The sequence below is a fragment of the Myotis daubentonii genome, chromosome 3 (genome assembly GCF_963259705.1).
Source record: "Myotis daubentonii chromosome 3, mMyoDau2.1, whole genome shotgun sequence".
NCBI lineage: Eukaryota > Metazoa > Chordata > Mammalia > Chiroptera > Vespertilionidae > Myotis > Myotis daubentonii.
Window position 1 is genome coordinate 91,184,107 of NC_081842.1, and position 12,104 is coordinate 91,196,210.

The window sequence follows — 12,104 nt, forward strand, 5'->3', positions numbered from 1 at the left end:
GGATGTGGTAAAATGAGCTACTATCTTTGGCTTATAATTATGCAATTTCATTGGTAGGCCAGTCATTTAGTCAGCCTTACTTTCTCTATTTTCCCATTACCCCTCAAATTATGGTAGCTACAAAGTTATTATTTAGTTCTAAAATATGATATTACAACTTATTAAATTCTTGGGTTTAGCCCTAACTGGTTTGGCTCAATGGATAAAGCATGGTCTGCAGACTGAAGGGTCCCGGGTTCGATTCCGGTTAGGGGCATATGTTCAGGTTGCGGGCTCGATCCCCAGTAGGAAGCATGCAGGAGACAGCTGATCAATGATTCTTCTCATCATTGATGTTTCTATCTCTCTCTCCCTCTCCCTTTCTCTAGGAAATCAATAAAAATATATTTAAAAATAAATAAATAAATTATTGGGTCTAATGATAACTGACAATGATTCTAGAGACAACTATGATTTAGATATATGTTAACCAAATGTGTAGAAAGAGTCCCATGAACCATTTCCCTCCTAGAAATAATCTAGTAAGCAAGCTAAAATATTGCAATTTTAAAAAACCAAATGAAAAGACACTATTCTAAGGAAAATCATTAAGAAAATCACAAGTTATAAAAATGACTTCAATTTCATTTTTTCATAATTCTAATATGCTATTATATTTCTTTCTTAGAGGCATATTTATATTCCAGGTCCAGAGAAAGTTCTAGATCTTGTCCCAGAGTTTTCTGCTCTGCAGGACTTACTGGAAAATCCTATTACACAAAAATCTTAATATAAATTCAGAAATCAAGATATCAGTACTGCATTATGCCTGTGCAAGTTGATCTTTAAAAAATGAAAAATATAGCCATGAGAAAAAGATAAAAACAGAAACTTCTTCAGTACTTTTAACTAGCCAATACTGTTCCCAAGAGAGAGTAATTAAGTCTGGTAATATATAGCTGAACATTCTCTTTTGAACCCTACATCACTTTTTCTACTTGAAATTAATCTGTTTAAGTATGCATGATGAAAAAGGTGGGGCAAAGGGCAAAGTTACTGATTAGCAATATACCAACTGCGTTTTTGAGTAAACAGAATATGTTTGTGATCTCTAATATTTATATCTTAATAAGAATTGTATTTCTCTTATGTGGATAGTTTCCAAATTAATTCCTTTTTTTCTATTTTAGCACTGTTTGCAATTCTATCCTTGATTCTTATATTCTTATTAAGTGGAATTCTAGATCAACTGGTCTTTAATCAAATTTTAACAAATTATTATAAGATGACCAGCAGGTGTGGCTCAGTTGTTGAGCATTGGCCCATGAAGCAGGAGGTCACGGCTTGATTCCCAGTCAGGGCACATGCCCGGGTTGCAGTCTCAATCCTCACAGGGGGCATGTAGCAGGCAACCAATGGATGTTTCTCATCAATGTTTCTATCTCTCTTTCCTTCATCCTTCCTCTCTCTTAAAAAAAAAATTAATAATTTTTTTAAAATACTATATGTCAAGGCTAGCATATAATAGGCAAATATGTGGTATTTGAAATTAATTGTATCTTCAAAAGTTTGTGTTCTGTTATGTAAATTTCAGTCACAAAAGTGACAATTTAAAACCTTATAACATGAGAAATTACACATTTGAATATATATTTAAGATTTTTGGCTGTAATTTTCCTATTTGGATTTCAGAGGACACATTAACACTCTTCTTCAATAATAGATAAACCACATGTCCCAAACCACTCAGGAAGCCAGGTGTAGTCCGAGAAAGGGGGCGATGTTTGGGATATGTGGCAAGAGAGCCAGAGCCCTTTATTTCAACTTTGTTAATGCTTGTCAATATACTAGTACCTTCCCTTAGGAAAAGTGCTATCAGCTATCTTTGTACACGGTCATTCATTCAGGAGGAACCCACATTTTTGCATAAAATGTGTTATTTGCCAATCCTTTAAAATAGGCAAGAAGTTGGGAGGTAATTTGGCATTAAAAGAGCCACTTTTTATTTATTTACATATAAGAAATAACCCATTTCCTGGAAAGGAGTAGATTCACTAACCTGCTTCTAGCTTGTTAAGATCTACACCATTACTAAAATTCTTTTACCTAAGAATAAATTCAAATATGCAAAAGAATAATATTGTTCTATGGTGTAAATGTCAGTCATAATTAGAAACATTTGGAATGTGATCTGTTTTGGGGATATATTTTTGTTTGTTTGTGTATTCTGTGCTAGTAATTTAGGTCCATTTTACCAGGCCAGTTAAGTATTTTCTACAGTGTAACTTTCACCAACTTGTTATTTGCTTCTCTAAATCTATTAGCCTTCTCTCACTGACCTGAAGTAAATAAAAAATAATAATAATTTCATTCTTCAGTCCATTTTAAACAGAAGAAAAATAATTCATAAAAATAGAAAAACCTGTAATGCAACTGCACCACTGTATATAGTAGGCCGACTGTGATGATTACTTTTATGTGTCAACTTGACTGAGCTAAGGGATGCCCAAGCAGCTGGTGAAACACCATTTCCGTGTGTTACTATGAGAGTGTTTCTGGAAGAGATCAGCATTGGATTTGAATATTGAGTAAGAAGGTGCCCTGGCCTTTGTGAGCAGGCACTGTGAGATTAAATAGAACAAAAATGCAGAGAAAGGCAAATTTGTTCTCTGTTCGAGGTGGGCTACCCATCTTCTCCTGGCTTCTGACATTAACCTCATGATTCGCAGGCCTTTGGACACAACCTGAACTATACCATGGGCTCTCCTGGTCCTGCAACTTGTAAATGGCACATTGTGGCACTTCTTGACTCCCTAACTGCATAAAGCAATTCCCATAGTATTTCTCCTCTTATATATCTCTCTATATATCATGACCCATTTTGTACTGCTGGTACTCTGATGTCACATGATTTGATTGACATGTTCAATCAGCTTTTGTCTACTAGAATTGTCTGATCTTATGATCTTTGTTCTGTAATATTTAATTCCCTTTGTTCATTAATTAATAGCTATTTTATCCCAAAATTTATTTAATATGCTAAGAGTTGCCAAATTTACATACTAGTCTCAACTATCCTTATATTTAGGAACATTTGTATAATCCTCTTTATAAAAATGCACTACTTTAAAAAATGACATTCTTCTTCCTTAGTTGTCAGACTGTTAGAGAAGGAAATCCAACAAAATGTTTTTTTTTCCAAATAAGAATTTTTGTTTTTTTTAGAGTCCACTACCTCTATATGGTTTCAAATATAATGCAAAATAATGTCTTAACCTCAAATCAGTTAAATTATGAATGCACCTTTGAAATTCTGATGAGTAGGATTTTAAGTCTGCCTCTCATTTACTTGATAATTTATGTAGATAAATAAAATATATTTCTCACAAAAATCTCTCCAGTGCTATGATAACTTATTAGTAGTATTCCACACATTAATAGATAACACTAATAAGTTCTCTGTCTTGTATTTTTAAAACAAAATCTATGGGCAAGAAAATTTTACTCCTATCAGAAATTGGATGAAAATGGACAGGACAATAAAGGATTAGAAGAGGGGTCTATCAAATAACATAAGCTTGTGTAAATGCAAAACAAGAGTTGACTCTGATAGGGAAGACCATGTAAAAAGTTTTTAGAAAAGAAACCAGTAGCCTGAGACCTCACAAATCTGCTGAAGTAGAAACAAGCAAATGGTTATAGTGTAATTACATTCATACACGGAATCTAAATTTCAGTAAATGGGACTCAGACTGAGAATGCATAGCAATGAGAGTTGTATGTTGCTGAACTTTAGAGGGGCTCTTCAGTCTCAGGCCACTGACAAGGATAAAAGATACAATAATTCTGGTGAACAATTTAAGAGTTGCTAAGTAAGACAAACATCCAATAGCCACTTCCCTAATTCTATTGCCTTGTTAGAGAGTCATGATTTTGTTCTAATACCATTTCATCGGGGAAGTTGAGTCCTTCCACAGACTCTATCATGAATTTAATTAGTCTAGGTTGGCCCATCAGGATATGTTATTTCTTTTTCCTATCCTTGGTTTACAAAGAGCAAGACATAAGATTCATAAATGAGTTACACACTCCTAAAATGTGTACAAATATATAAAAATCTTTATATATAAATAATTCCATTAAATATTAATATAACTAAGCATTAAATTAAGCTTTAAAGTGGAAGTATTTTAAAAGAATGATGTGCTATATTTAATCACAAATTATTAAGCCTGATTCTGGCATTCAGAAATAATATCAATTTTGTTTGTTGTTTTTAAGAGAGAATTTTAGCAAATGACAAAACTTTATAAATATCACCAATTGTTATTATAGTCATTGTGTGGCTCGCTTATATTTATATACACATATTAAACATTTTATACATTCAGATTATAACACATAATCAAATAACCCTTTTAATTAAAATGTGGAAGTGAAATATACATGTACACATAAAAACCTGAATTGTACTCTAATGTCAATTTCTTAGGGAGAAGAACAAAGGAGACAAATACTGAAGTTATCAATGACAAGTAAGGTACAAACAAACCTTCTAGGTTTCTTTTCCTTTCTCCTCTTTTATATAAAACAATAGCAACATAAAATGTCAGGAAATAGATTTAATGAATTTTTGTTTTGATACCCACTGTCACCATACTAGTTAAACAGAAAGGGAGTCGCATGCCATATTTACTTATATAATTGCTGTGCTTTTCTTTCTTGTTTTGTAAGCAGCTTAATTCAAATTAACCTATACAAAGTCTACATAAAGAAATTATGCAAAGGTAACCAATATGCAAGTAATATGGTAGATCAACTGAAAACATAATATCAGCAAAGCACAAGTAGTGTGCTGAATTTCAAAAATTCTTAACTAGAAATGAAAAGAAAATTTGATTCAAGACCACCAGGCATAGGTAATCAGTTTACATGCACGTTTGTAGGACAGATGGCAAACTTGCCACAAAGAGTAATTTTTCATAATCAATATGCAATTTGAGAAGAAACATAAGAGAATAAATGTTTCTCATCCTTCCTGGGCTTTGAAAACATGATTCTTCTGCATAAATTAATTTATCATGTTAAATAATTAACTATGAAGAGATGGCAAACATAATTTAAATTAGCTCCTAAATTATGCCTACACTCTTAAAAATAGAAATACTTGTATATAGAAATACACTAAAACAACAAGCAATAACTGATGATCACTTTTAATGCCAAATGTTCCATTTTTAACAACAGAAACAAATGCAAAGAGCATATAATAATAGAGGGTGGACTGAAAGCAGACACACCTCCATGAGATAAAACCTACCCTAATGCCCCAATATTCTCCAGCTCTGCCTATCTTCCATCCTAAAGTTCCTTGATCATGTATTCACCTTTTTTTCAGTCATATATAGCATTTTTTCTTCACCTTGAGTCTGAAAATCCTTTAATCACTAAGAGTGAAATTATTGATAGGCATTTGTACTATATTTTGGGTAAAATGTTATTAATTCTGATTCTTCTGCTAATTAAATAACAAAAAAATGCATCTATCATCAACAACATGGCAAGTGAAATTCTACAAATCCAAACCTGTTTGTCTATGATTCACAGAAGTACCCCAAAATATTTACCTTGTTTTAAAAAAGTGAAACCCAAATACAACACTCATTATAAGACAATCTAGGTACAATGAGCATCAGCTTCTACCAACTGAAAGAAAACAAAAGCAAATAAATTTCATTAGCTCCATCTAAGTCATCTTTTTTCCCCAAAAAACTACAGTTTAATTTCCTATTTTCTTTTGTTTCAAGTAAGCACTTAGTTATGTGTTTAAAAATGTGTTTAAGAATGTTTGATGACTCTCTTAATCTAAGTACAAAGATTTTCAATTTCAGTTTTTTAATATATTGCCTCAAATTTCATCTATTCCTAAAAATTTACAGCTGAAAACTTAAAAGAAAAAATGAGTTTTGTTTTTGCCATGAAGCATATTATATGCTTCCCTGAGTGAAATAGTTTGGGTTATAAATTATTTCCCTGCCACAGGACATACACAGAGAGACCATACAAATTTCATGATCATTTTCCCACATACTGCCTGTAGAAATTAAAGTAAGTCACCTATGTGCTACCTTTAATTTTTTCATGCATTCAAAATGTAGAACTAAATTTAAAATATGTCTCAGAAATTAATGATTGGTAGAAATAACTCAAAAAATAATAGCCAACTTAAAGATAGGTAAGTAGGTTCATCCATAAGGTCAAAAGTGTGTGTAATAGGGGATATTTTTATTTTAGTGGAGCAAAAGTTTGAGAGAAAATATAATAAAGTATACACATCCTATATAATAAAAGCCTAATATGCTAAATGTCTGGTCATCTGGTTGTCCATTCAACCAATCAAAGCATAATACGCTAATGATATGCTAAGGCCACTCAACTGCTTACTATGATGTGCACTGACCACCAGGGGGCAAACACTCCAACCAGTAGGTTTGACTTGCTGCTGGGGTTCAACCAATCAGGACTGAGCAAGATGGGCTGGACAGGCCTGGAACCCTCCCGTGGTCCCTTCCTGGCTGGCCAACCTCCTGCATCCCTCCCTGGCCCTGATCATGCACTGATGGGGTCCTTCTGCCTGGCATGCTCCCTCTCGAAATCTGGGACCCCTTGGGGGATGTTGGAGAGCCGGTTTCAGCCCAATACCACAGGCTAGGCTGAGGGACCCCACTGGTGCACAAATTCGTGCACCGGGCCTCCAATGTTAAAAAAACAAGTAGTCCTTCTTACACTGCCTTTCTCTAAATGATCTCGGGATGAAACCTTGGCATGTGGCTATGGTCCTAACTGGTCCTTCCTCCCACTATGAAAACTTTTTAACCATTGAGCTTTGGCAGGATCTGTTATGAAAAATGATTTAGCATAGGGGTTCTCAAACACTGGCACATCCATATGAGCTTGTTAGAAATGCACATTCATAAGCCCTGCCCTGACTATGGGATCCAAGTGTCTGTGGGTGCAGACTGCCAGAAATCAGATTTGCATACTCCCCAGATGATTTTGAAGCCCCTCAAAGTTTGAGAACCATTGGTTTAGTATATGACAAGCTATATTAAAAAAAAAAGGCAGGTTACTATCAATATCATGTTAATAGTTCTTATAGTAGTAGTAGTCAGCCTATATAATAAAAGGCTAATATGTAAATCAACCAACATTTGGCCACAATGACAGGCACTGACCACCAGAGGCAGATGCTCATTGCAGGAGCTGCCCCCTGGTGGTCAGTGCTCTCCCAAAGAGGGAGCGCCACTCAGCCAGAAGCCGGGATCACAGCTGGGGAGCACAGCGGTGGTGGTGGGAGCATCTCCCACCTCCACAACAGTGCTAAGGATGTATGAATGATGGCTTAGGCCTGCTTAGCCATCAGTTGGACATCCCCTGAGGGCTCCCAGACTGCAAGAGGGTGCAGGCTGGGCTAAGAGACCCCCCAAGTGTACGAATTTTGTGTGCCGGGCCTCTAGTATTTCTATAATGGGTCCTAAATTTTTTTGCACCTACCCAGTGCACATGCAAAATAAGCTGGAAATGCTAGGTGGCATCTGTCATGATACGATAGAGGAAATCCATGCATAAGAATAGGAGAAAAATGAGTCTTAATCCCATGCAGCTTAAATGTCTATCACTTGACATTCAAGACTCAAAGGTATCACTAAAACTTGACATTCTAGAACACAAAAATAGCAGCCCATATCACTAAGTGAGACATATATTTATCCCCTTGTTTTAGTTACAACGTTAAGTTCAGTATTATGTCATAAATGAATGGTGTACATTAGTCTTGATGATGTAAAAATATGAGTACCCATATAACATGCCAATCTAAAATAACAGGCAATAAAATTGTTGATTGTACTAATTTATAATTTTTTACTTCTTGTTTTTTAGCCCTTCTCATTTGTTCTCTCAAAATGAATCAGTAAGATTTAAAAGTTAGGATCTGGGTCAAATATATCCATAATAATGATTTTTTTTTTAAAGTGTAGATGAAGAAACTATTTGTTCTGCTCTTCTTAAATAGTCACTATCTTACTATCTTTTACTTTTAAATAATCAGCAAGGAACAGCTTTCTCTGACCATGTAAGTAATGCCCAGCTCCCACTGAAAACAATATTTTGAAGTGAGGGAGAGTGAAGTTTAAATTTTAAATCTGAGTTAATTTTTTTTACCCTATTCCTTACTGTTTTGATTGTCAGAAGTTTTTCAATTCACTGGAAATTTGAACAAGTCATGTATTTTAGAGTTTTAGATAAGCATGATGCAGACTAAAATATAATGCCAGTGAAAGAATCATTAAAAAGTTGGATCAAACCCTCAACTAAAATAGACCTTTAACACCTGGGATAAGTAACTCTTGCCCAGCTTAAATTTTTTATTTAATAGAATTTATTTTTAAGTAGTTGTAAATTTGCCCAAAAACTGAGAGGGAGGTTCAAAGATCCCCATATACCCCTAAGCTTCATTAAAATCTTGCATTAATGCGGTACATTTATTACAAGTGGTATACCAAGACTTATACATTGTTATTAACTAAAGCCCATAATTTACACCAGTTCATTTTCTATGTTGTATATTCTATAAATTTTTAACAAATGTGTAATAATACATATTCACAACTATAATATTTACAGAATAGTTTCACTGCCCTAAAAAGCCCCTGGTTAGGCTTAATTTTAAATTACATGATACTGGTAAAGACAGTCTAAAATCCATTTGGGATAGGACTATAATGTTTTTAAGACTTGTTCTTTATCTGTATATATAAAAAGCTAATATGCAAAATGTCCCCTCGGGGAGACCGGGAGTTCTATCACTTTCTATGATGTGCGCTGACCACAAGGGGGCAGCATGGAATGAAGAAAGGCATTGGCCGGCAGCCAGAAGGCCCCAATCAGTCCTCATCACCAGCCAGGCCTAGAGACCCAACTCGTGCACGAATTTCATGCACCAGGCCTTTAGTTAAGTGATAAAGACTACTTCTAGTAAAGTTTGTCATTATATGAAAATATAAGACAAGATGGTATAGTAGAGGTTCCAGCACCTTGCTACTTGTCTTAATAAGCTCAGGCCACTATAACAAATTTCCATAGACTGGGTAAATTAAACAACAAATGTTTATTTCTCACAGTTCTATAGCATGGGAAGTCCAAGAGAAAATCTTGCCATTACCATGATCTTGGACTTTTCAGGCTCCAGAGCTGTGAGAAATTGGAGTATAGTGTGAATGAACAACAATTAAATAAAAGGCAGGATTTGCAAATAGGTTTGGCAAGTAAATTTAATTAATTTTCATGTTGATTTTTAATAGTCTACGCGATATGTAATAGCTAGTAAAGACAAACTATATGATACAAATTTTAACTTATGATTTTAAAATGTAAAACTCAAAACTTTATTGTTTTCTCTCCTTACTGCATCAGATGACTATTTTAAGCTCTTCAATTACCAACAAAGTTTTCAGCCCATCCTGATCTCCATGCAAATGTTCTCCATTGCTATGAGCAGCACCCTGATTTATTTGTTCTCATTGCCCATAGGAGTTAGGGATTAGGGGTGAAAGCAGAACTCTAAAAGGCAGTGACAATTTAAGATCACTTATAACATGCATGAGGGCAGTTCAATAACACTTTTCTAATTTATGTTATTGTGAATATGTAACTTTTTTTTCTATTTTCTAACATATCTGCAGTATCATGCTGAACTCATTCTTTTATTTCCATGCGTCTGAGGTCTTTTTGCTTCGAACAGTATTTAAGCTTTTTAATGGAAGATATTGTGAGTTAGTACATATAATTATCTTTGTTCCTTTTGGTAAATAAAGAATAATTTAACTGAATGCCTATTATCAAAAGCATAAGAAGATACCCCACCATCTCACCAACCAGGTCATTGGTCCAGCCATGGCTACAGCTGGCATGAGCTCCACACAGTTCAACAAAGGGCTCTCCTAAGGTCAAGGTCAAGTACGAGCTTCTGTCCAAATAGGACCTTCAGTAGGAGGCAGAACTTTGCCGCTGGACTAAGGGACTCACGGGCCTATAGGTTCTGACTTCTGGTTCTGAAGGATGAAATTATCCTCTGCACACTCATGAATAAGCTCCAGCCAGGCTCAGACCATCTGATCAACCACTCCATGCAAAACTGGCACCAGCTAGAAAACTGCTCTAACTTCATCAAGGCCACAGCTTGAACTCCATGGACCTGTTCGAGGCCAATGACCTGTTTGAGGGAGGGAACATGATGCAGGTGCAGGTGTCTCTTCTGACTCTGGCAGGGAAGGCCAAGGCAAAGGGTCTGAAGAATGGCATGGACAGTGGCATCAGGTACTCAGAGAAGCAGAAGTGGAACATCCAGAATGCCACCATGAAGCAGGCCAGTGTGTCATCGAGCTCCAGATAGGCGCCAAGTGTACCAGACAGTCATGTATGATGGACTATGGCACGAGAAGGCATCTGTATGACCCCAAGAGCCATAACCTGCCACACAGGACCACTCAACCATCAGCCCACAAATGAGCACCAACAAGTGTGCTAGCCAGGTGGGCATGATGGTTCCTGGGACCTGATGGCATGTCTATGACACCAAGCTGGGGACCAACAAGTGCGACAACTCCTACAGGTCTGTGAAGATGGATTACACACAGGGCACCAACCAGAGCAGCCAGGTATTTGGCCTGGGCCTGCAGATATACAATCCCAACTACTGCCCCCAAGGCCCAGTGGCCAACAAAGCTTCAGTTGGTTATTGCCCGAACCCAGGGAAGGCCCCAGAGTACCCCCCTACTACGGTGTCTACCCACATCATCGCCCGATTTCAAGTTTTTCTGTGTCTTTGTCTTGCTTTTTATGTGTAAGGTTCTGTGAAGGCCAGATTGAGATGTGAGATGTGTGTATGGCGGGGGTCCCTGCCAAGGCACATCCAGGTAGCAAATTTCTCAGCAGGCTTTGGGCCAAGCTGGGGGCTGGGGGAGAAACCTGTGCACACAAGGATACTGGCCCCAAATGGGCTCCTGTTTCTTCTACCCATCTCCCCTTTTCTTTGCTGATCAGTTTGTAGTTTCTGTACCCACAGAAGTTTCAGGCAGTTTTAACACAATGAAAGTATTTTTTTGGGGGGGGGTGGAGAAGGTGGAGGTGGGTGATGGGAAGAAACTCCCTTGGGATAGGGCCAGGCCACAGTTCCCTGATATTTTGGGCATTGTGAGGGAGATGATTTCCCCAGGACCTTCCCAGGGCCCAGTAGGGAAACTGAGGCACAGACAGGACAATTGAGTTCAGAGTGGTTGAGGTAAAGCCAGACCCCCTTTCCTCACTCCCCTCTCTCCCCTCCAAGTACTGCACTGGGTCCCTCAACAGGAGTCCCTCCCTGGGACCAGCCTCCCCTCCCCCCCCCCAGACACCTGGGAACAAGAGATAATGTGAAATACCAGCTGTGCACCATAGGCAATAAAAACCTCTTTAAAGGAAAAAAAAAAAGCAAAGGAATAATCAGATAATAAAAAATATTCTAAATATTATGTTTATCCTTTGCTATAATTAGAAATAACCTTATAATATAAAAAACTCTGGAAATCAGAGATATCTATGTTTTAAAATGAATTTTTGGCATCTGAGTTTCATTCATATTATAAAAGAGCAAAATGTTATATTGGGGGCTAGGGTTCATTAAGCTATTTTATGAGGAAATATGTATAGAAAACGCTAATTTTTAGCAAAGAATTGTTTTGTTATAAAACAAGATTCATGCTGATGTTCTGTCCTCTGCAGAGTTCTATTTCCATTCTTTAGCTTCTAAATGGCATCGGCATTACTGTGATGTTGTTTAATCTAGCATGAAATGCCACAATAAATAATATATTATATGCTGCTCCCCCCACAAATTTGCAATAATTAAATATTCTGGTTGCTTTATCCCTAAGAGAAAGTCTAATATATGTATGCATGATGCTGACAACACGACTTTCTTTTATAAGCTTTGATCCTCCTGCAGATGAGTCTTCAGTCCCTTATTTATATACAAATCATAACCTTAAAATCAAGGCATTAGGCTAAGGTTTTGTTTGAAGTACATC

At 36.5% G+C, this 12,104-nt stretch overlaps 1 protein-coding gene and 1 pseudogene across 2 annotated transcripts in view; one reads left to right on the top strand and one right to left on the bottom strand.

Annotated features, from left to right (window-relative positions):
• Positions 1–12,104, bottom strand: part of CADM2 (cell adhesion molecule 2) — a 1,236,504-nt gene that overhangs the window by 744,101 nt on the left and 480,299 nt on the right. The window lies entirely within an intron of this gene.
• LOC132231859 (calponin-2-like) lies at positions 9,949–10,886 on the top strand (annotated as a pseudogene).